Source organism: Somniosus microcephalus, chromosome 1, assembly GCF_052327205.1.
Source record: "Somniosus microcephalus isolate GS21.2 chromosome 1, FLI_Smic_1.0, whole genome shotgun sequence".
NCBI lineage: Eukaryota > Metazoa > Chordata > Chondrichthyes > Squaliformes > Somniosidae > Somniosus > Somniosus microcephalus.
Window position 1 is genome coordinate 284,921,761 of NC_140987.1, and position 25,943 is coordinate 284,947,703.

Genomic DNA, 25,943 nt, shown 5'->3' on the forward strand with positions numbered 1-25,943 from the left:
AAACAGGGATTAGGCTGGCCGCCCGGAGACGGGCAGCGGATGTATATAGTTTAGGTAGTATAATTTTAAGTAATGTGTATAGAGGATTAAGTTAGGGTGTTTTTAATTTAATTCTAGGCAAGGAACCGGTAGTGTATAAGTTTTAAGTATGGAACCGTTCCAGAGTGTTGTCTACGTGAGCCGAGGTTGCGGGACCCGATCACACTTCCCCCGAGCCAGGGAGCCTCCAGGGAACCTGGCTTGATGCTTTTATGTCTTTTTCAGAATTTTCGAAATGTACAGAGGAATAATCCTGCTCGCCGTGTTTGGGCTGAGCCTCGCGAGAAGGGGCGATGTCGAGGCCCATCATATCTTTGGATGCTCGGGGAAGAGAGCGCCCCTAGCACACGATGGAAATGGTCTACGGGAGGCGGATGAAATAACCTTGTATGTCCACGAGGGGAGCTGGCCGGGATGGCTGGGATCCAATTCAACCCAGTATTCTAGCAAGACCGGTTTCACGTATGGGGAGGCCTCCCTCCAGTGCCCGAGGATACGAATTGTCACCCCAAGGATTAGCGTCACCGTGGGCAAAAGAATATGTTTGACCTGTAAAGGGAACGTTCCCCTGGATAGATGGTGGTGGCTCAGAAAGTTAAGCAAAGACATGGGGAACCCCCGGGTAGAGTGGGAAAGGTTAGGGAATGACACTCACAGGACCATTACAGGGACCCAGGGAGGGTTAAGTGTGTGCTGGGATAAATGGTGGGAACCGGATCAGAGGATCTACGTCTGTATGTGGGGATCAGAGAAAGTCTGCCCCACAGGTGTTTCCATCATTTTCCGCAGCCAGTGGCAAAATAACGGGAGGGGGATAGACTGGGAGTCCCGCCTGGACGCATGCGTGATCCCGTATTCCCCAATCTCGGTTAATGCCACTGAACTAGTGACCCGCCCCCAACGGCCCCTGCCCACGACCCCGACGTCACGGACAGAGGGATGCCCCGCCGCCACCAAGGGACCAGGGAACGGCTTGGTGCTAGTACCCACAGACCAGGTGCTGTACCAAGGGGTGCATTACGCGGTGGCCTCGGTGATTTTAAACCTCACTGAGGTACACTTACCTGCGTGGTGCCCCGCAGAGACTGCCAAATTGTATCAAGCCCTGTTAACTGACATGTTTCGAAAATTCAGTGAATTTGACTTTTTGGAGGTCAATAAGACCGCATTGTATACTCACCACGAGGTTTGGGACGGGGTTGGGAGGCAAAGAAGGGGTGTTTTTAATGACGTTTTAACTGGTTTTAACACGAGATCCTCGGTCATCAACAGTTTAGATGACATCGAGCTGCAGACCCAGAATAATGGTCTAAAAACGCAATTAAAGGGTATTTTAACTGATGAGAATAAGGTGGTAGGTTCTGAGTTGCATGAAGACCAGGCCATGACTTTCCACTTGAAGGAGATCATCGTGGAGCTGGAAAAACATGCAAAAACGGTAAATGCTCTCATCAGGGAGGACAGAAACGCTTCTGACCAGGCTGCACAAAACGAGGTGTACGTGCTGTATGGAGCATGGTTGCTGGGCGAGGGCTGCAGCAATCTGGAGGATTTAAAGCAAGGTTTAGTCCCCTCCTGGATCAGCAACAAACACCTCGCAGCCCTCCACCCTTTTGAGAATGCATTAAGCCCGTGCCAGCTCTGGTTAGCTTCTGAGGCCTACCCAGTCCCAGTGGACTGTGGGTGGTCCAACCACACCGTCATGGGGATAGTTGTAAGAATGCCGGTCATGGGCGGGACGGCCTGACCCGCGCCGGTATACAGGGTGGAGAACATTGGAATCATTCAAGGGGGTGCACACATTCGTTTTGCAGCGGTCCTGCCCTATGTCATAAAGTGGGAGCACGCTATGATGGGCACTGACCTCTCGGGGTGCCGTAGCCAGGGAGCACACATCATCCTGTGTCCCCAGCACTTGAATGCCTATTCGAAACTACAATGCGGGTTCAGAGCTGCTGACGCGAAACCTATAAATTGTACCATGGAAGCCATGGCACAAGGCCATGTTCCCCCACAGGTAGCATATATAGGTGGGACATATTGCGTCACCACAGGAGCTTCTCACTACCAGCACGGACAGCACAGCTGGTGCGCGGTGAGTGACAGCAGTTTCTGCTTCAAACCCGAGACAGAAGTTCAAGTGGCACAGGTACGAATTGTCCCCATTCTTGAACCATCCACTGTTCACCTCACTGTGGAGGAGAATTTCACTCACCTCCAGAAATATGTCGCCCATTTCGGTTACCCGATTCCCCCTCTCCCAGAGCACCTTATCAAATTATTAAAAGCCGTCCTAGTATCGCAAAAGCACTTCTACACTTTGGAACAGAAGACTGTACAGATAGGGGCTGACATTTTAGATATCACGACCCCGCCCTGGTGGGACGTTTTTGAGAGTATAGAGGTCCCCTCCTGGATTCGAATGGCGTCCCACATCTTAGTAGTCTGCCAGCTAGGGATCGTCCTCTACCTGGTCTGTGTCCAGTGTAGGAGAAAGGGTCCCGGGGTAGAATTTAAAGTAAAAGGGTTGTGGAAGGACCAGTATGCCCGGGTGGAAGAAGAAACACCAGTGTGAGCTTTGTGTAATATCACTGCCGAATGATGGCAGATCTGTTTGTTATTTTAATAAAGCTCGTTTTGCTTTTGCCTGTTATTTTTAATAAATATGTTTTTTTTTTGGCCTGATGTTTATTTTTATTAAACGTTGCGTGTTGAAATGAAGTTCTATGATGTCCCAAGTAGTGCAGGGGTGTTGGACCCCCTCTGTGCTTGGATTATTGTAACAGATAGTAATTTGTTTCTATCGATAGATGCCTGTCGTGCACTGTAGTTTTCTCTAAGTAAGGGGAATGTATGTGTTGAGGGATCGTGGCTAGATAAGTATAGGGGAAGGTTGTTTGTGGGGGGTCAGAAATTTGCTCACCTTGATTGAATACTTCAAGCAAGTTTCAGTATCCTAGGGGGGACTGAAAGGATTCACAAATTTCATGTCTCCCCTGAAGATTTACTTCTGGCTTATTGGAGAAACCCTGGCTGGAGTGAGTTTAAAATCCAGGGCTCCAGGGCCCAACAAGATGGCTACGGTCAACCTCATGGCCAAGGCCTGCAAAGTTCAGGTTTGGACTGACAAAGAAGGAATGTTCCAGAAATTAGAAGGCAGACAGGCCTTCTGCATTTATGTATGAGAAGCAAACAGTGGCATTCGGGCCTCTGATTAAAACCCATCAAGGCCGTTTGCACAGATAATCAACGGGTAATAGCTGCATTCAGACCTTCGTTAGCTGACTTCAACACTGTTTGGAAACGATCAATGGGGCATTAAAACTGGAATGGCCTCATCACAAGACCAGTTACACAAAGGAAAACACTTATCGGACGTTTAAAAACCGATTAACCGGCCATCCAGGTCGATGGGCCCAGAACGGTTTCCTCTGTATAGACTTCAACACGTCCAGGTCAGACAAAGAAACAAGCTGATCTGGCAAGTGATAAGGGCTCCCAGAAAGGGGTATAAGTAGTCCTTCGGGAAGCCATCTTGCTCTCTCTCTCTCGCCTGGACTCCGGTGCCCTGCCTTACCATCAAGAAGATCGACGACAAAGACCCCGTCCAGGGAAGCAGGATACCGACAGTTACCTTTGAATCACTGGGGTATCTCTGCTTTGGGCGGCGAAAACCCTAAAGACATCGGCAGGCAACGGGGCACGGAGCAGGCATTCTAACATCCGAGACTGGTGAGCATAAACTTTCTGGCCCATCGCAAGACAACTTAGATAGGTGTAAAGGGTGGGAGTTAAGGGGATTGCTAAAATTGTCATTTTAGTCATTTTTCCTCGATGTGTCCGTTTCTCCTCCCCCACTAAGTGTAATTGTGTTACATACATAGTGATTTTCTCTGTATAGTGTTTATTTTTCTCTATTTTTAATAAACATTGGTTTTCTTTGCACCAAACCACTGGTCTCGTTTTGTTTATATCGCTGCTCATAATAAGTCCGGTGGTCAGAACCAGAGGGGAAGCGATTCGAACCGCACGGGGCTGGAGCAGCTCAGATACGCCTGACTGGCCAGACACAAACCCCAAACCAAAACCCCCAACAGGCAGAACTCGCTGAATGGGCAAAGCGTTTCTCAACTTTTCAGAGGCATCTCTGTAAGTCTTTAATTATGAGTCTCAGGCAGTCAAAGTAATGGATTTTGGTGGATATTCTGGATTTAGAAATAAGTAAGAAATGTAGAAATGTAACGAAGTAAAGATTTGAGAATAAGGATCTCTAAGGAATAAGAAAAGTAAGCTAATTGTATTTTGAATTGTTAATGTTGTAACTGAAAGTTAGCTGTTAAAATAAAACTATATGGCCTAGAAATTCAGTTGTTTGCGCCAGCCGCTAGCGCCTTAGGAGGAGGAGATGTGGGGCGCTAGGCGGCTAGCGGCCGGGCGCAGCGCGATCTGCGCCTCTCCCCAACTTCAGTAAAGATTTAGTGGCGGCGCAAAGCCTTTGCGCGCGCTCAGCTGCGCGCGCAGATCCTGACGTCATTTCATCGTGCAACGCCCTTTGTGTGCCCCGAACCGGAAATTCAGTGGCGCCGCCCTTCTTTGCGCCTGGCGCCCCCAGCGACTGGTAGAGGGGAACGGTTCCCAGTTGCTGCGGGGTGCGGGGGGCGCTATTTAAAGGGGACTCCTCCTGCAGTATAAGTGGCAGCCATTTTGTGCCAATCCCTCTGTGTGAGAGATGGATATTTGGAGAGAGACAAAGGCAGAGAGCTTTCTGCTTTGACTCAGCGCTTGTACAGGTACTTGTGGCTTCAGGCAAGAGCTTTGCACTTGGATTTCACTTTCAGTGCCACAGCCTTGAGTCGCCACATGTAATGGGGGCTGCAATGGGTGGAAACGTTGGCTTTCTGCATTGCATTCAAAGGGATCAGAGGCGCCGTGAGAGAGTGCCAGTCATGACCAGACGGAGATTGGCCAACAGGCGTCGGCACAGGAGGCCTTACCCACCCAGGGTATACCGCCAGCAGTTTTCATATCTCAACATGTCTGAGGAGCAGTGTGTTCGGAGGATGTGATTCAGAAGGGAGGTGGTCACTGAGATCTGCCACCTGCTTCGCAGAGATCTGCAGCCACAGCTGAGGAGCAGGACGTCTCTGTCAGTGGCAGTGAAGGTGACGGTGGCTCTCAACTTCGATGCCACTGGCTCCTTCCAATCCGCTACTGGGGACATTGCCAACATCTCCCAGTTTGCGGTACATTGCTGCATCCGCCAGGTGAACAATGCCCTTTTCAGAAGGAGACGTCAGTACATCTCCTTCCCCATGACCCTGGACAAGCAGCAAGAGCGTGCAATCGGCTTTGGAAGAAAGCGGGCTTCCCCATGGTTGAGGGCGTAGAACTAATGAACCAGCAATGGTCAGGCCTTGCTTCAGGGCTGCAGTGTGCAGGGCATGGCAGCCACACAAGTCGACCCTTCCCCTTTAAGAGCTGACCGGCGCCAGCGTGTCTGCCTTCATTGAGCAACTCGCCGCACATGCGCTGCGCCCGTCTTCGGTGTTAGCGCCCCGGATCGCCGGCTTAGCGCCTAATGATAGTCGTGCATCGCCTGCTTTAGCGCAGCAGCAACCTCTTGGGGCGATGCCACTGAATATCGGCGAAGGTGGCGCGAAGTTGCGCCGGGCGCAAACTTTAGCGGCCGCCCGGCTGTAGCGCCCCAAACGTGGCTATACTGAATTTCGAGGCCTATATTTTTAGAATTGTCTCAAAGAGTAATTTTGTTTAAACTCGTGAACTCAAATTCTGTACACTATTTTGTGAGGAGTTGCAGAATTCTGGGGAGTATTCCGGACCCTCTCAATATCCGGAAGGTTACAATCTAGTTCAACTTATTAAAAGTACTATCTGGAGGATGGTAACATCTTCAGTTATTCCTTTCCTTTAGGGAGAGATAGCCTGAACCTTTAGACCCATTTAAACGTCTTATGGAATTCGGCTATCTCTAACTTAAGTTGAGGGTGAACGTCTGGGGAATATGCCTGATCTGGGATAGCCCAAAAGGGCTAGGACTTGTAATTATCCCTTCAGCATTTTCCTAGGTTTCTGTTCAGAAACGAAGTGGCCCATTGCAAGTAGGACTTCGAGGTTGTGGCCAACCCCCTCAGGTTGGAGGATCTGAAAAGGGGCCATCAGCAACCTTCTTCCACCTCCAAATATTAAGTTGATTCTAAGGAGAGCAAGCAATATTAGCAGTCTGTATGCCTTCTGGTGGGTATTTCTGGACAGGGCCCAAAGCTAGCAATCACTACTGCCACAGCAGACCTCTCTGTTCCACTTTCCTCTCTCACTTCAGGTGGGTCAAGTAGAGCAAGTGTCAGTAGGGGAACATTTAGGGAACAGTGATCACAGTATCATAAGGTTTAGACTAGCTACCGAAAAGGACAGGGAGCAATCTAGAGTAAAAATACTTAAATGGAGGAAAGCCAATTTCAGTGGCTTGAGAACGGATCTGGCCCAGGTAAATTGGAATCAAAGATTGGCAGGCAAAACTGTAATCAAACAATGGGCTGCCTTTAAAGAGATGGTTCAGGTACAGTCGAGTTACATTCCCATGAGGGGGAAAGGTAGGGCAACCAAAGCCAGATCTCCCTGGGTGACGAAAGAGATAGAGAGTAACAAGAAGCATAAAAAGGCATATGACAGATGTCAGGTTGAGAATACAAATGAGAACTAGGCTGAATATAGAAAGTTCAGAGGGGAAGTGAAAAAGGAAATAAGAGGGGCAAAATTGGTCATCTTCCAAAATTCGATAGACTCTGGAACAGTACCCATGCATTGGCGGGTAGCTAATGTTACCCCACTGTTCAAAAAGGTTGGTAGAGAAAAAACGGGGAATTACAGACCAGAAAGCCTGACATCGGTAGTGGGGAAAATGCTAGAGTCCATTATAAAGGGTGTAATAGCAGAGCACTTGGAAAAAAGTCACCGGATTGGACAAAGTCAACATAGCTTTACAAAAGGTAATTCGTGCTTGACTAATCACAGAATCACAGAAACCCCACAGTGCAGATAGAGGCCATTTCGGCCCATCGAGCCTGCACCGACACATATCCCACCCGATCCCCGTAACCCCTACGTCAACACATATCCCACCCTATCCCCGTAACCCCACGTATTTAATCCCCCTAACACTAAGGGTCAATTTATCATAGCCAATCAACCTAACCTGCACATCTTTGGACTGTGGGAGGAAACCGGAGCACCCGGAGGAAACCCACGCAAACACGGGGAGAATGTGCAAACTCCACACAGACAGTCACCCGAGGCCAGATTCGAACCCGGGTTTCTGGCGCTGTGAGGCAACAGTGCTAACCACTATGCCACAATCTACTGGAATTTTTTGAGGAAGTAACTGGTAAAATAGATAAGGGAGAACCAGTGGATGTGGTGTATTTGGATTTTCAAAAGGCTTTCGATAAGGTCCCGCATAAGAGATTAGCGTGTAAAATTAAGGCACATGGGATTGCGGGCAAGGTATTGACTTGGATAGAGAACTGGTTGACAGACAGAAAGCAAAGAGTTGGAATAAACGGCTCTTTTTCCGAGTGGCAGGCAGTGACTAGTGGGGTACCGCAGGGATCGGTCCTTGGACCCCAGCTATTCACAATATATATTAATGATCTGGACGAGGGAACTAGATGTAATATCTCCAAGTTTGCAGACGACACAAAGCTGGGTGGGCGTGTGTGCTGTGAGGAGGATGCCGAGAAACTCCAGTCTGATTTGGACAGGTTGGGTGATTGGGCAGAAACATGGCAGATGCAATATAACGTGGATAAATGCGAGGTTATCCACTTTGGTGTCAAAAACAGGAAGGCAGATTATTATCTAAATGGCAATAGATTGTGAGAAGGGGAAGTGCAATGAGACCTGGGCGTCCTTGTGCACCAGTCGCTGAAAGTAAGTATGCAGGTGCAGCAGGCGGTTAAGAAGGCAAATGGTATGTTGGCCTTCGTAGCGAGAGGGTTTGAGTACAGGAACAAGGATGTCTTGCTGCAGTTGTACAGGGCCTTGGTGAGGCCACATCTTGAGTATTGTGTGCAGTTTTGGTTACCTTATCTGAGGAAGGATGTTCTTGCCATGGAAGGAGTGCAGCGAAGATTCACCAGGCTGATACCTGGGATGGCAGGAATGACATATGAGGAGAGATTGGGTCGATTGGGCTTGTACTCGCTGGAGTGTAGAAGAATGAGAGGGGATCTCATCAAAACTTATAAAATTCTAACAAGACTAGACACTGGAAGGATGTTCCCGATGGTCGGGGAGTCCAGAACCAGGGGTCACAGTCTAAGGATAAGGGGTAGGCCATTTAGGACAGAAATGAGGAGGAATTTCTTCACCCAGAGGGTGGCGAACCTGTGGAATTCTCTGCCAAAGAAGGCAGTAGAGGCCAATTCGTTAAATATATTCAAGAAGGAGTTGGATATATTTCTTAAGGCTAAAGGGATCAAGGGATATGGAGAGAAGGCAGGAACAGGGTACTGAATTTGGATGATCATCCATGATCTCATTGAATGGCAGAGCAGGCTCGAGGGGCCGAATGGCCTACTCCTGCTCCTATCTTCTATGTTTCTATGTAAAGAGAGAGTATGAGAATAGATTGGCAGCTAACATAAAAGGGATGCTAAAAGTCTTCTATAGGCATATAAATAGTAAACGGGTAGTAAGAGGGGTGGGGCCGATTAGGGACCAAAATGGAAACCTACATAGGAGGCAGAGGGCATGGTTGAGGTACTAAATGAGTACTTTGCATCTATCTTTACCAAGGAAGAAGATGCTGCCAAAGTCATATTGAAAGAGGAGGTAGTTGAGATACTGGATGGGATAAAAATTGATGAGGAGGAGGTACTAGAAAGGCTGGCTGTACTTAAAGTAGATAAATCACTAGGACGACAACAACTTGTATTTAAATAGCGCCTTTAACGTAATAAAACATCCCAAGGTGCTGCACAGGAGTATTTTAAGACAAAAAATTTGACACCGATCCACGTAAGGATAAATTAGGGCAGGTGATCAAAAGCTTGGTCAAAGAGGTAGGTTTTAAAGAGCTTCTTAAAGGAGGAAAGGGAGGTAGTGAGGCAGACAGGTTTAGGCAGGGAATTCCAGAGCTTAGGGCCCAGGCAACAGAAGGCACGGCCACCAAAGGTTGAGTAATTATAATCAGGGATCCTCAAGAGGGCAGAATTAGAGTGCAGATATCTTGGGGAGTTGCAGGGCTGAACAAGATTACAGAGATAGGAAGGGGCGAGGTCATGGAGGGATTTGAAAACAAGGATAAGAATTTTGAAATTGAGGCGCTGCTTAACCGGAAGCCAATGTAGGTCAGTGAGCACAGGGGTGATGGGCAAACGGGACTTGTGCGAGTTAGGAAACGGGCAGCCGAGTTTTGGATGACCTCAAGCTTATGTTGGGTGGAATGTGGGAGGCCAGCCAGGAGTGCGTTGGAATAGTCAAGTCTAGCGGTAACAAAGGCATGGGTGAGGGTTTTAGCAGCGGATGAGCTGAGGTAAGGCTGGAGACGGGCGATGTTACGGAGGTGGAAGTAGGCGGTCTTTGATATGCTGTGGATATTTGGTCGGAAGCTCATTTCAGGGTCAAATATGACACCAAGGTTGCGAAAAGTGTGGTTCAGCCTCAGGCAGATGTTAGGGAGAGGGATGGAGTCAATGGCTAGGGAGCGGAGTTTGTGGTGGGGATCGAAAACAATGGCTTTGGTTTTCCCAATATTTAATTGGAGAAAATTTTTGCTCATCCAGAACTGTATGTTGGACAAGCAGTCTGACAATTTAGACACCGTGGAGGGGTCGAGAGAAGAAGTAGTGAGGTAGAGCTGGGTGTCGTCAGCGTACATATGGAAACTGATGCTGTGTTTTCGGATGATGTCACCAAGGGGCAACGTGTAGATGAGAAATAGGAGGGGACCAAGGATAGATCCTCGGGAGATACCAGAGGTAACGATGCGGGAGCGGGAAGAGAAGCCATTGCAGGTGATTCTCTGCTTACGATTAGCTAAATAAGAATGGAACCAGGCAAGTGCTGGATGACGGTGGAGAAGGATGGAGTCAAAGGCTGCAGACAAGTCAAGAGGGACAAGGATGTCATTTGTGACTTTGATGAGAATCGTTTCGGTACTGTGGCAAGGGCAGAAACCTGATTGGAGGGATTCATACATGGAATTGCGGGAAAAATGGGCACAGGTTTGGGAGGCAACAACACGTTCAAGGACTTTGGAGAGGAAAGGAAAGTTGGAGATGGGGCAGTAGGTGGAAGGACGGAGGGGTCAAGGTTTGGTTTTTTGAGGAGAGGGGTAATGACAGCAGATTTGAGGGAGAGGGGGACAATACCTGAGGAGCGAGAACCATTAACAATATCAGCTAACACGGGAGTCAGAAAAGGAAGCTGGGTGGTCAGCAGTTTGGTGGGATTAGGGTCGAGGGAGCTGGAGGTGGGTCTCCTAGATAAGATGAACGCAGAGAGGTCATGAGGGGAGATCGGAGAGGAACTGGAGAAAGATGTGAATTCAGGGCTAGGGCAGGGGGGAACCTTAGAGGAAGTTTGGCCCAGTGGGTTAGAGGAAGGAAGGGAAGTGGCAGAGGCAGCTGAACAGATGGTCTCAATCTTAGACAAAGAAGTCCATGAGCTCCTCACATTTGTTATCGGAGGTAAGGGTGGAGGAGACAGGGGAGAGGGGTTTAAGAAGATGGTTAGCAGTAGAGAATAGGAACCGGGGTTTATCTTTGCATTCCAGAATGATTCTGGAATAGTGAGCAATTTTGGCAGACGAGAGCAGGGCCCGATCGCGCTTTATGTGGTCCAGCCAGATCTGGCGGTGAATGGCTAAACCAGTTGTCCACCATATCCGTTCGCGTTTGCGTCCCTTGGACTTAAGGGAGCGAAGATGAGCGCTGTACCAGGGGGAACGGCCAGGGTGAGAGAAGGTCATTGTTTTCATAGGGACTAGGGCATCAAAGATAGTGGTGAGGGTGTGGTTGATCAGATCGGTAGCTGCAGAAATGTCATGGTGAATGGAGGGCTAGAGGCTGGACAGCTGGGATTTCATAAGTGCAGTTGTAAGAGAGTTGGGAGTTTTTTCCAGGGGCGGACACAGAAGGAAGTAGGGTTGGGGGGGGGGGAGGGGTGGTGGGTGGAAGGGGGATGTGGGTGGAGAGCGATACGAGGATGGCCTTATCTGCAATTGACACGATGGTAGTAGCGAGGCCCCGAGATTTGGCAAGGTCGAGGGGGTGGCCGTGAATATGGGTTGGGGAGTTTACATGGAGGGAGAGATTAAGGGAGGATAGGAGGCTAGTGAACTCAGAGGAGAGAGAGCATGATGAATTGAGATGGAGGTTCAAATCACCGAGGATGAGAAGTCGTTCAGTGCAGAGGCAGAGGGAGGAGAACAGTGAAGATATCTCAGTAATAACATTTTTATGGTACTTGGGTGGGCGGTAGAGAACAATAATTTTAAATGAGAGGTGAGAAGGGTGGAATAAGGTGAGATGCCCAAAGGAGGAGAAACTGCCGGAGGAATAGGGGGACAGACCAAAGTGTGATTTGGTGATGAGAGCCACACTGCCACCACATCGGTCTGAGCAGGGTAAGTGGTGGAAGGTATAGCCAGGTGGGGAGGCTTCATTTAAGGGTAAGGTGTCATCACCCCTCAACCAAGTTTCCATCAGGGCCATGATATCGATGCAATTACCCACAATAAGCTCATGGATGGCAAGGGCCTTGTTCGCAAGTGAACGGACATTCTAGAGGGAGATGCAGAGAGGGTCGGTGATGGTTGCCCCACTGCCAGCATCCATAGGGTCAGCGCTGGGGGGTATGAGTTGGTTGGGGAGGAGATTGGCAAGACCTGCCCCCAGTGGACACGCTGGGTGGGAAGGTCGGCAAAAGAGTAGAATGAGACAGTTGGGATTGCTGCTCGTAAGGCAGCAGCAACGAGTGCCTCGACGGGTCCTTCGTAGGATACCAAGAGAGGCACAGAGGGAAGCTGTGGGCTTATCTAAGAGGGAGTGAAGCCTGGGACGGCGGCAGGAGAGTCGGAAGGTCAAAGAGTAATGAAGGATTGGGGTAGGGATTTGGGAGGGCAGAGTATCCGAGAGAGGAGAGATGAAAGGAGGCATGACGAAAAGAGAGTGCAGTCAGGGAGGGGTAGAGAGAAAAGGAAAATAGGGGGAAAAGTGGAATGGCTCAGGTCCGGAGCAGCAGCCAAAGTGCGCACGCAAATGGACACGGAAAAGCTCGGGTTAAAAGCCTGTTTAACTCTAATAATTAATGGGATAAATATTTCCTGGTAGCAGGGAATAGATTGGGGACAACAGTAGGAAGACCAGGGTCAAAGTCAGAGGTCCCATGGAAGGACAAGCCGACATGAGCAGGAAGGGGCCGGTATGGAGCATCGACGAACCGCTGTCCAAAGCAGGCGAGTGAAGTCTAGAAGCTATTTGAAGGGTAGAGAGTTCGAGGATGGAGGTTGTTGCTGTAGGAATGAGAGTCGGTAGCGATGCAGAAAGATGATGGCAAAATTGGCACAAGTTGGAGGTCACCGTAGATCAAAGCGGCGGAGAAAAAGTGAAACCATAAACCAGTGACCAGCAAAGCTGAAAATTGGTATAACGATTCACCGGACAGCAAGTGGAGCTGCTGCCTACAAGCCAGCAGAACTGAAAAACCAGTAGAACCAGTTCAGCAGACAAACATCCGGAGGTTTAAAGGTAAAAATATTTTTACCTTTTCAGGGATAGAGACACAGCATTTAAGTCCTGCAGTGTAATCCAGTGCAGAAACGTAGTGTCATCCAATATAGTTCAAAACAGAAATATAGTCGAGGTGTCCGGAGAAGTCCAGGAGGTCGGAAACTAATTTGACAAAAGAATTCCGCAGCTTAAGACTTGAAGTGACTGAAAAGCAGAGCAGCGCCACAGCCACGGAGTCAAAGCGTGTAGTCAACGAGGTCCTGTTCGCAAGGAATCCAGTGATGGAGGTCAAGTTTCAGTAGAGTTCCAGCAGTTGAAGGAGCTCAGTGAGAACAAAGACACTGGAGGATGGGCAGTGGACTCTGCAGGGGGAGCTTTAAACTTGTACTTTGAACTTGTAGTTTGGGCTGAAATGCCTTCACTATCAGAGGCAGGGTATCTTAAGCAATTGAAGAGAGGAGATTGGGGGAAGAAATGGCCAAGGATGGCAATGGATGACCACAGATAGAGTTGAAGAGAAGAGCAACTCAGAAAGGAGCTGCCAGCCCAGCAGCCATCTTGTCCACTGGATGGGATGCATCCTAGGATGCTGAGGGAAGTAAAGGTGGAAATTGCAGAGGTACTGGCCATAATCGCCAATCCTCCTTGGATACAGGGGTGGTGCCAGAGGACTGGAGAATTTCAAATGTTACACATTTGTTCAAAAAAGGGTGTAGGAATAAACGCAGCAACTACAGGCCAGTCAGTTTCACCTTGGCAGCGGGGAAGCTTTTAGAAACGATAATCTGGGACAAAATTAACAGTTACTTGGACAAATATGGATTAATTAAGAAAAGCCAGCACAGATTTGTTAAAGGGAAATCGTGTTTAACTAACTTGATTGAGTTTTTTGATGAGGGTTGACGAGGGTAATGCGGTTGATGTGGTGTATGTGGACTTCCAAAAAGTATTTGATAAAGTGCCACATAATAGGCTTGCCAGCAAAGTTGAAGCCCATGGAATAAAAGGGACAGTGGCAACATGGATATGAAACTGGCTAAGTGACAGGAAACAGAGAGTGGTGGTGAACGGTTGTTTATCAGACTGGAGGAAGGTATACCCCAGTGGTCGGTACTTGGACCACTGCTTTTCTTGAAATATATATTAATGACTTTGACTTGGGTGTACAGGGTACAATTTCAAAATTTGCAGATGACACAAAACTTGGAAGTATAGTGAAAAGTGAAGAGGATAGTGATAGACTTCAAGATGACACAGACAGACTGGTGGAATGGACGGACACATGGCAGCTGAAATTTAACGCAGAAAAGTGCGAAGTGATACATTTTGGTAGGAAGAACAAGGAGAGGCAATATAAACTAAAGGGTACAATTCTAAAGGCTCCTTTTCCGAGTGGCAGGCAGTGACTAGTGGGGTAGCTCAGGGATCGGTCCTAGGACCCCAGCTATTCACAATATATATAAATGATCTAGACGAGGGAACTAGATGTAATATCTCCAAGTTTGCAGATGACACAAAGTTGGGTGGGCTTGTGTGCTGTGAGGAGGATGCCAAAAAACTCCAGTTTGATTTGGACAGGTTGGGTGATTGGGCAGAAGCATGGCAGATGCAATATAACGTGGATAAATGTGAGGTTATCCACTTTGGTGTCAAAAACAGGAAGGCAGATCATTATCTAAATGGCAATAGATTGGGAGAAGGGGAAGTGCAATGAGACCTGGGTGTCCTTGTGCACCAGTCGCTGAAGGTAAGCATGCAGGTGCAGCAGGCGGTTAAGAAGGCAAATGGTATGTTGGCCTTTGTAGCGAGAGGGTTCGAGTACAAGAACAAGGATGTCTTGCTGCAGTTGTACAGGGCCTTGGTGAGACCACACCTTGAGTTTTGGTCACCTTATCTGAGGAAGGATGTTCTTGCCATGGAGGGAGTGCAGCGAAGATTCACCAGACTGATACCTGGGATGGCAGGAATGACGTACGAGGAGAGATTGGGTCGATTGGGCTTATACTTGCTGGAGTTTAGAAGAATGAGAGGGGATCTCATTGAAATTTATAAAATTCTAACAGGACTAGACAGACTGGATGCAGGAAGGATGTTCCCGATGGCCGGGGAGTCCAGAACCAGGGGTCACAGTCTAAGGATAAGGGGTAAGCCATTTAGGACAGAGATGAGGAGGAATTTCTTCACCCAGAGAGTGCTGAACCTGTGGAATTCTCTACAACAGAAGGCAGTAGAGGCCAATTCATTAAATATATTCAAGAAGGAGTTGGATATATTTCTTAAGGCTAAAGGGATCAAGGGATATGGGGAGAAGGCAGGGACAGGGTACTGAATTTGGATGATCAGCCATGATCTCATTGAATGGCAGAGCAGGCTCGAGGGGCCGAATGGCCTACTCCTGCTCCTATCTTCTATGTATCTATGTAAAGTGGCTGCATGAACAGAGAGACCTGGGGTATATGTGCACAAATTGTTGAAGGTGGCAGGGCAGGCTGAGAAAGCAGTTAAGAAAGCATACAAGATCCTGGGCTTCATAAATAGAGGCATAGAGTACTAAAGCTAAGAAATCACAGAAATCACAGAAACCACACAGTGCAGATAGAGGCCATTTCGGCCCATCGAGCCTGCACCGACACATATCCCACCCGATCCCTGTAACCCCGTAACCCCTACACCAACACATATCCCACCCTATCCCCGTAACCCCACGTATTTAATCCCCCTAACACTAAGGGTCAATTTATCATAGCCAATCAACCTAACCCGCACATCTTTGGACCTTTATAAAACACTGGTTAGGCCTCAACTGGAGTATTGTGTCCAATTCTGGGCACCGCATTTTAGGAAGGATGTGAAGGCCTTAGAGAGGGTGCAGAAAAGATTTATGAGAATGGTTCCAGGGATGAGGGACTTCAGTTACCTGGATAGACTGGAGAAGCTGGGGTTGTTCTCCTTAGAGCAGAGAAGGTTGAGAGGAGATTTGATAGAGGTATTCAAAATCATGAGGGTTCTTGACAGAGTAGATAGAGGGAAACTGTTCCCATTGGCGGAAGGGTTGGGAACCAGAGGACACAGATTTAAGGTGATTGGCGGAAGAACCAAAGGCGACATGAGGAAAAAAAATGTATGCAGTGAGTGGTTATGATCTGGAATTCACTGTCTGAAAGGGTGTGGAGGCAGTTTCAATTGTGGCTTTCAAAAGGGAATTAGCTAAGTACCTGAAAGAAAAAAAATTGCAGGGCTACGGGGAAAGGGTGGGGGAGTGGGGCTAGCTGAAGTGCTCTTGCAGAGAGCCGGCACGGGCTCGACGGGCCGAATGGCCTCCTTCTTTGGTGTAATCATTCTATGATTCTAATTTTTAAGCACCAGCCTTTCCTAAATGGCACTGTTTCCCTACAGCACAACTGTGACAACACTTCATTAGGTGTGAAGTGCTTTGGAACGTCCTGAGCTCATGAAAGGGACTATGTGAATAAAGCTCTTTCAATCTTTCACTGTTGCAGCGAGGGAATGTCTGGTTGATGAAAATGACACGATTCTGCAAATATAGTTCAATACGCTCCTTAAGTATAGGAATGTAGGAAAGTAATGAAAAACTTCAAGGTTATTTGAGGCATCTGCCAACAGTAAATATGCCACCAGCACTTTGCAGCATGCATACTTGGGTCATGTGTCATGGTACATTTGTGTAGCCAACCTTGTAATCTTTGTATAGGTATGCTACCCTTTTCTGCAGCTGTTCCAAGGTCCGTCTGGTACTGTACACAGTGTTGACCCTGGCCACCACTTCCTGCATCTTACCCTACTCAAAGAGTACTGGAAAGATAAACAGGGTTATCCTCCTCACACCCACTAATGCAGCAGCACTTCCACTTTGCCATCCACCAAAACAGGATATGGTTGCTTTGCCAATCAATCACTTGCCTACAAACAACATTTCCTGCCTTCACTGCTTTTTTGACCGTCACTTCTTTTGCCCCATACAGTCTCTGGACAGGCAGCCAAAAATTAGTGAGCCCCACAAAGTCTTTGAACAGATAAGCAAAACTAACTGGCCCCCATATGTGGCCAATGATCTTTTACATGCACATTGCAGGCCTTTAAGAGGTACCCGATGGACCTGAGCCCATCACTTCTATTTCCACTTTGTTCTCCCCTTCCTTTTCTTCTTTTCTCTTTACCCCATCCACACCACTCTCTCCTATTGTCATGCCTCCTTTCTTTTCTCCCCTTTCGGGTACTCTGCCCTCCCCAATCCTTCAGCATTCCTTGGCCTTCCTGCTTTCCTGCCGCCATCCTAGGCTTGACTTCCTCTTAGTTAAGCCTACAGCTTCTCTCTCTGCCTCTCTAGGCATCCTACGAAGTGACCATTGAGGTACTCGTCGCTGCCTCCTTAAGATCAGCAACACCAACTGCCCCATCCTACTCTCTTGCCGACCTTCCTGCCCAGCACGCCCACTGGAGACTAATCTTTCCTACCTCCTTCCCATTCCACTCACCCCTCTCAATGCTGACCCTGTGGTCTCTGCCACTGGATCAACTATCACCGCCCCTCTCCCCATCTCCCTCCAGAATATCCATTCACACGTGAACAAGGACCTTGTCATCCATGAGCTTATTGTGGATGATTGCACTGACATCATGGCCCTGACGGAAACCTGGCTGAGGGGTGATGACACCTTCCCCCTAAATGAAGCCTCCCTGCCAGCCTATACCTTGCATCACTTGCCCCATCCAAACTGCCATGGTGGTGGTGTGGCTTTCATCACCAAATCACACCTTGATCTGTCCCTCTACTCCTCTGACACCTTCTCCTCCTTTGAGCATCTCACCTTGTTCCACCCCTCTCGCCTCTCATTTAAGATCCTCTTTCTCTACCGTCCACCCAAGTACCAAGCCAAATTTTTCACTGAGGCATCTTCACTGCTTTCCTCCCTCAGCTTCTGCACCAAGCGATTTCTTATCCTCGGTGATTTCAACCTCCATTTCAACTCATCATGCTCTCTCTCCTCTGTGTTCACTGCCCTCCTATCCTCCCTAATCCCTCCCTCCATATAAACTCCCCTACCCATATTCAAGGCCACCCCCTTAACCTTAGCATCTCACGTGGCCTCGCTACTCCCATTTGTGTCAATCACATGTAAGGCCATCTCTGATCACTTCCTCGTATCGCACTCCAACCACACCTCCTCCCAACCCTACTTCCTTTTGTGTCCGCCCCTGGAAAAAACTATCTCCCAATTCACTTTCAAAATTCCAACTGTCCAGCCTTTAGCCTTCCATTCACAAGGATATTTCTGCAGCTACTGATCTGCTCAACCACACCCTCATCTCCACCTTTGATGCCCTAGTCCCCATTAAAACCATTACTCTCTCTCACCCTGGTCATTCCCCCTGGTATGGCCTTCATCTTCGCTCCCTTAAGTCCAAGGGAGGCAGACTTGAACATACATGGTGGACAACTGGTTTAGCCATTCACTGTCAGATCTGGCTTAACCACATAAAGCATTATCGGGTCCTGCTCATGTCTGCCAAAACTGTTCATTATTCCAGGATCATCCTGGAATGCAAAGATAACCCCCAGCTTCTTTTCTCTACTGCAAATCGTCTTCTTAAACCCTGCTCCCCAGCCTCCTCCACTTTCACCTCCAACACCAAGTGCGAGGAGCTCATGGACTTCTTCGTCACTAAGATTGAGACCATCTGTTCAGCTGCCTGTCACTTCCCTCCTGTCCCCTAGCCCACCGGACCAAACTTCCTAAATAAAAACAGAAAATGCTGGAATTATTCAGCAGGTCAGGCAGTATCAGTGGAGAGAGAAACAGAGTTAACGTTTCAGGTCGATGACTCTTCATCAGAACTGGAAAAAGTTAGAGATGTAACAGATTTTAAACAAGTGTAGGGGCAGGGAAAGGGGGTGGGGAGGAATGAACAAAAGGGAAGGTCTGTGATAGGAGTGATTAAAAGACAAAAGTGATGATGGTGTAAGGCAAAATGGGGTGGTAATGGGTCAAGAAAAGAAACAAAAGATGGGTCTAGAAGAGGTGTAAATGGGAATAGCAGAATCATCAATTGCTGCTGTCTGAAAAAATAGGGGCAGAGGTTATGATTTGAATTTGTTGAACCCGATGTTGAGTCCAGAAGGCTGTAAAGTGCCTAATTGAAAGATGAGGTGCTGTTCCTCGAGCTTACATTGAGCTTTGTTGGAAAAGTGTAAGAGGCCGAGGACAGAGAGGTCAGAGTGGGAGTGGAGCGGAAAATTAAAGTGTCAGGTGATCGGAAGCTCGGGGTCACGCTTGTGGACTGAACGGAGGTGTTCCGCAAAGCGGTCACTCAATCTGCGTTTGGTCTCCACAATGTAGAGGAGACTGCATCGTGAGCAGCGAATACAGTATACTAAATTGAAAGAAGTACAAGTAAATCGTTGTTTCACCAGGAAGGAGTGTTCACCTGAAACCTCTGTCTTCAGTTCCCGCCACAAGCTCTGTTCCCTAGCCATCGACTCCATCCCTCTCCCTGGCAACTGTCTGAGGCTTAACCAGACTACATTATTCATGAGTGCACAAAGCGCACTGCACACTGACTCTGCTGAAAGCCATGGGAATTAAAAAGCTACCTTCTGGATTGGATGTAAGTTAACTGAATAGCTATAGAAATGGTTGAACAGTTACAAATAGACGTTTTGCAATTGAGATTTTTTTAACTTCAATAATAAATTTCAACTTACAAATGACAGCACTGTTGTATTTAACCCCGAGATGAGCTTCTGACCACATATCCGTGTCATTACTAAGACCGCCCATTTCCACCTCCATAACATCGCCCGACTCCGCCCTGCAAACGGTCGTCCCATCTCCAACCTCCCTTTCCTCTCCAAAGTTTTTGAACATGTTGTCGCCTCCCAAATCCATGCCCATCTTTGAATTCCTCCAATCAGGCTTCCACCCCTGCCACAGTACCAAGGTGTAAGGTTGAAAAATTTCTGCACAACCCCAGAACAGAAGGAAAGCATTATTTTAAAATGATTTTGGAACATCACAGAAGAAATCTGTAAAAAGGATAAAATGTATGGTTGGGCCTAACAGAAGATTTCAAAGAGTTAAATTACACATTTTTCCTAAGTGTAAGGAAGAAAGACATTTTGGACTGTTTTAAGGAGTTATTGGGCCAAAGGAGTTTAAAATAAAAACCCCAGGAAGATTTGGCTGGTTTAAAAGACATGTTCAGGCTTGCAAAAGGCTCTGACATAGGGGAGGTGGGGTGGGCCCCCGAGTTTGGATATTGGACAGTCTGAGAATGTCCTAGGCCACCTCAGCCTTTTACATAAAGACAATAAAACCTGTTCCCGCCAAGAATTCGCAGAGCCAAAGTACATGAATAAAAACAGGGCATGTCCCCAGCAACACAAAGGAAAGAACATAGCCCGACAGGGTACAACAATCAAAGCAGCAGTCCAAAACCAATTAAAGAGATTGACAAACGTTTTGCATTTTTAAACTAGTTTCAGGAAGCTATCCCGAAACCAGTTAACTAAATGGGACCAATCAAGTGGCCCTTAACGAGCCAGCCAAAAATCTAACAAGATTAGCAGGCTTCGTTTAGTATAAACTAAAGACCTGTATCCACAAGAAGTCAGTTCGTTCGATGAGTTCGATGAGTTCGATCAGTACAGTTCAGGCAGAGAATTGAAACAGCAGTCAGTGAATTGAAGTCAGCAGTACAGTTCGGACAGACACAGAAAAAGGCACAGCTCATTCGAAAGACATCAGCCTCGGGACAACAGGAGGAGAATGGAAGGAATCGCAGCAACCAAGGGCTGCACGAAACAAACAACCAACAATATTACCAACAACTAGGTAGTATTGAGCTACCGCGACCAACAAGAAACCAACTCGGAAGAAAACGAAGATCTGCAAGTTTTTCCCACTCTACAAACTATTGCTGCGTTTGGTGAGCATTTCCTGGTCCTCTGGAATTCAACCTAGATAGTATAGTGGGATTGGGAGGGGTAAGGTATTTTTGTCTATTGTCATTCTCCCTCGCATATTCCGAAGTGTTCCCCCTTTTAGAGTGATAAGATTTATTGTGTTGTGTATATTTTCTTGTCTCAAATAAAATCCAAGTTCTTTTCACCAACTCAGTTGTCTGATGCAATTTCATTACAACCCCCAAATAAGTCCAGGTCTAGAACCAAGGGCGTGGGAGCGATTCGAACCGCTCAGGGAGTCAGAGGCAAAGCTGATCACACACACCACCCCTTACAAAGGTCACAAATGACATCCTAATTGACTGTGACAAAGGTAATCTGTCCCTTCTCATCCTGTCTGCAGTCTATGACACAGCTGACCACAAAATTCTGCTCCAACGCCTCTCCACCATTGTCCAGCTGGATGGGACTGCACTCAACTGGTTTCATTCCTATCTTTCTAACCATAACCATAGAATCACATGTAATGGCTTTTCTTCCTGATTCTGCACTGTCACCTCTGGTGTCCCCCAAAGATCTATCTTTGGCCCCCTCCTATTTCTAATTTACATGCTGCCCCTTGGTAACATCATCCGGCAACACAACATGTTTTCACTTTTACGCTGATGATACCCAGCTCTACCTCTCCTCCACCTCTCTCGAACCCTCCACCTATCAGACTGCTGTTCCGACATCCAGCACTGGATGAGTAGAAATTTCCTCCAATTAAATATCAGGGAGACCGGAGCCATTGTCTTTGGTTCACGTCACAAACTCCATTCCCTTTCCACTGATTCGATCTCTCTCCCCGCCAACTGTTCTAAGGCTGACCAAGGCAACTTAGTGTCGTATTTGATCACGAATTGAACTTCCTACCTCATATCTGTTCTATCACTAAGATTGCCAATTTCTACCTTTGTACTATTGCCCATATCCGTCCTTACCTCAACTTATCTGCTGCCGAAACACTCATCCATGCCTTTATCACCACTAGACTTGGCTATTTCAATGCACTCATGGCCGGCCTCCCGAGTTCTACACTTCATAAACTTGAGGTCATCCAAAACTCTGCCGCCTGTGTGCCAACTCGCACCAAATCCCGCTCACCCATCTCCCCTGTGCTTGCTGACCTACATTGGCTCACAATTAAGCAACACATTGATTTTAAAATTCTCATCCTTGTTTTCAAATCCCTCCATGGCCTCACCTCTCCTTATCTCTGTAATCTCCCCCAGCCCTATAATCCTCCTAAACGTCTGCGCTCCGCCTATTCTGGCCTTTTGAACTTCCCCAATTTTAATCGCTCCACCATTGGCAGTTGTGCCTTCAGCTGCCTAGGTCCTAAGCTCTGGAATTCCCTCCTTACATCTCTCCACTTCTCATTCCTCCTTTAAGACGCTCCTTAAAGCCTACTTCTTCGACCAAGCTTTTGGACATCTGCCCAAAATATCTTATATGGCTCGGTGTCAATTTTTTTTTTTGGATAACACTCCTGTGAAGCAGCTTCAGACATTTTACTACGTTAAAGGCACAATATAAATATAAGTAGTTGTTGTTGTTATACTGACATGTTAGATTTGCTGTCTCCTTTTGGCAAGCTCCTAGCTCCAAACTCAGGCCCTGAACCTTCTGCATATAAGGAATGAGGGCCGACTGCAGTGGAATTGCTTCTGCATTATTCATGTGTGCACAAAGCGCACTGTACACTGATCCTGCTGAAAGCCATGGGAATTTTGGAAGGAACTACCCTCTGGATTGGACTTAAGGTAATTGAATAGCTATAGAAATGGTTGAACAGTTACAAATAGACGTTTTGCAATTGAGATTTTTTTTTTACTTCAACAATAGATTTCAACTTATCAATGATAGCAATGTTTGAAACATTTCTTCAATAAAATCTGAATAAAATCCATTTACAACACAAAAGTATTGATGTAAAAAGACTACTGAGCACTTGGTTTGAGTATAAAACAAGGCTTTAATCAACTGTTTCACAACCATGAGATTCTAGTTATATCACTAGTTTCTCGTCCTGGGCAAGCTGGGCCCACGCCCGAGTATTTATATTCCTTGGACGGTGCCACCAGCTGGCCACCCAGTGTTACTTCATGAGTCATTTCTTCATGAATGATAAGATTCATGACACGTATGATAGTTGTTAATTAAATATTAGCAGAATTTAAAATGATATGAGAAAGAGGCATGGGAAATTCTCCCTATTATAGTTGAAGAAAATATAAATGGCGATTTTGAAAGACCATGCTCCCAGTGGGAAGGCATTTTTGCAAGGAGTATGGATTTGGAGAACTGAAGCTACAATATTGCAGCCCTAACTCCAACCAACACTCCCTGCAAGCATAGCTCATCACTGGGAGTGAAGCATCAGGGAATTTTCCCTCAAGTTCATATTTCAGATTGAAAAGCAAGCAGTGGACTGTCTCACTTTTTTTATTTGAACACAATTATTTCCCCTTTTCTTCTCCTGAAGTTTGTGATTCATGGCACCTTGCTGAAGTGCGAGTTGGCTAGGATGGATTGGGGAATGTTACTTAAAGGGTTGACGGTGGATAGGCAATGGCAAACATTTAAAGATCGCATGGATGAACTACAGAATTTGTTCATCCCTGTTTGGCATAAAAATAAAACAAAAAAGGTGACTCAACCGTGGCTAACAATGGAAATTAGGGATAGCATAAGATCCAAGGAGAGGACGTATAAATTGGCTAGAAAAAGCAGAAAACCTGAGGATTGGGAGCAGTTTAGGATTCAGCAAAGGAGGACAAAGGGATTAATTAAGAGGAGGAAAGTAGAGTATGAGATTAAGCTTGCAGGGAACATAAAAACTGACTGTAAAAGCTTCTATAGATATGTGAAGAGAAAAAGATTGGTGAAGTCAAGCGTAGGTCCCTTGCAGTCAGAATCAGGGGAATTTATAATGGGGAACAAAGAAATGGCAGACCAATTAAATACATACTTTGGTTCTGTCTTCACAAAGGAGGACACAAATAACCTCCCAGAGATGTCGGGGCACGTAGGGTCTAATGAGAGGGAGGAACTGAATGAAATCAGTATTTGTAGGGAAATGTTAGGGAAATTGACGGGATTGAAGGCCGAAAAATCCCCAGGGCCTGATAATCTACATTTCAATTCAATTCAATTTCAATATTATTTGTCACATAACCAAATACAACAAGTGAAATCCAGTCAGTGAAATGTTTTTTTCTTAACGAGCCGAGCGCACCAAGCAGCAAAGGACAATTAGCTGCTGGTACGCATGGAGCCCGCAAGGACGGCAGCCATCTTCATCGGTGCTATCACAATAGGGTCTGCTCTCACCTTGCTCCGCCTTTCCCACACTTCTGCCCGACAGTCTTCAGCCGCCGTGGTACAGACGCCATCTACTGGCCAACAGCGACTCTTTAATGTCCTCTCCATGGTGCTGGTGACTCTAATAGCCTGCGTGTCCCCTCCACACACCTGGCCTGCACATTACCCCTGGCTGTCCCACTTGGCGTCCTGGTAACCGGGTTCCTCTCCAGCTCTCGCTCCTTCAAGCTGCTCTCTCCAGCTCTCGCTCCTTCAAACTGTCCTCTCCAGCTCTCGCTCCTTCAAACTGTCCTCTCCAGCTCTCGCTCCTTCAAACTGCTCTCTCCAGCTCTCGCTCCTTCAAACTGTCCTCTCCAGCTCTCGCTCCTTCAAACTGTCCTCTCCAGCGCTCGCTCCTTCAAACTGCTCTCTCCAGCTCTCGCTCCTTCAAACTGTCCTCTCCAGCTCTCGCTCCTTCAAACTGTCCTCTCCAGCTCTCGCTCCTTCAAACTGCTCTCTCCAGCTCTCGCTCTTTCAAACTGTCCTCTCCAGCTCTCGCTCCTTCAAACTGTCCTCTCCAGCTCTCGCTCCTTCAAACTGTCCTCTCCAGCGCTCGCTCCTTCAAACTGCTCTCTCCAGCTCTCGCTCCTTCAAACTGTCCTCTCCAGCTCTCGCTCCTTCAAACTGTCCTCTCCAGCTCTCGCTCCTTCAAACTGCTCTCTCCAGCTCTCGCTCCTTCAAACTGTCCTCTCCAGCTCTCGCTCCTTCAAACTGTCCTCTCCAGCGCTCGCTCCTTCAAACTGCTCTCTCCAGCTCTCGCTCCTTCAAACTGTCCTCTCTCCAGCTCTCGCTCCTTCAAACTGCTCTCTCCAGCTCTCGCTCTTTCAAACTGTCCTCTCCAGCTCTCGCTCCTTCAAACTGCTCTCTCCAGCTCTCGCTCCTTCAAACTGTCCTCTCCAGCTCTCGCTCCTTCAAACTGCTCTCTCCAGCTCTCGCTCCTTCAAACTGCTCTCTCCAGCTCTCGCTCTTTCAAACTGCTCTCTCCAGCTCTCGCTCCTTCAAACTGTCCTCTCCAGCTCTCACTCCTTCAAACTGTCCTCTCCAGCTCTCACTCCTTCAAACTGTCCTCTCCAGCTCTCACTCCTTCAAACTGTCCTCTCCAGCTCTCGCTCCTTCAAACTGTCCTCTCCAGCTCTCGCTCCTTCAAACTGCTCTCTCCAGCTCTCGCTCCTTCAAACTGTCCTCTCCAGCTCTCACTCCTTCAAACTGTCCTCTCCAGCTCTCACTCCTTCAAACTGTCCTCTCCAGCTCTCGCTCCTTCAAACTGTCCTCTCCAGCTCTCGCTCCTTCAAACTGTCCTCTCCAGCTCTCGCTCCTTCAAACTGCTTTCTCCAGCTCTCGCTCCTTCAAACTGCTCACTCCAGCTCTCACTCCTTCAAACTGTCCTCTCCAGCTCTCGCTCCTTCAAACTGCTCTCTCCAGCTCTCGCTCCTTCAAACTGCTCTCATCAAACATCCTAGGGTACTTAAGGAAGTGGCCCTAGAAATAGTAGATGCATTGCTGGTCACCTTCCAAAATTCTATAGACTCTGGAACAGTTCCCATGGATTGGAGGATAACTAATGTAAGATGGTAGAGAGAAAATGAGGAATTATAGACCGGTAAGCCTGACATCGGTAGTGGGGAAAATGCTAGAGTCCATTATAAAAGATGTAATAGCAGAGCACTTGGAAAACAGTGACAGGATCGGACAAAGTCAACATGGATTTACAAAAGGTAAATCGTGCTTGACTAATCTACTGGAATTTTTTGAGGATGTAACTGGGAGAATAGATAAGGGAGAACCAGTGGATGTGGTGTATTTGGACTTTCAGAAGGCTTTCG

General features: G+C 47.4%; 1 protein-coding gene across 3 annotated transcripts in view; it reads right to left on the reverse strand.

Annotated features, from left to right (window-relative positions):
* Nucleotides 1-25,943, reverse strand: part of dnah6 (dynein, axonemal, heavy chain 6) — a 1,317,984-nt gene that overhangs the window by 207,914 nt on the left and 1,084,127 nt on the right. The gene's annotated exons all lie outside the window — the stretch shown is intronic.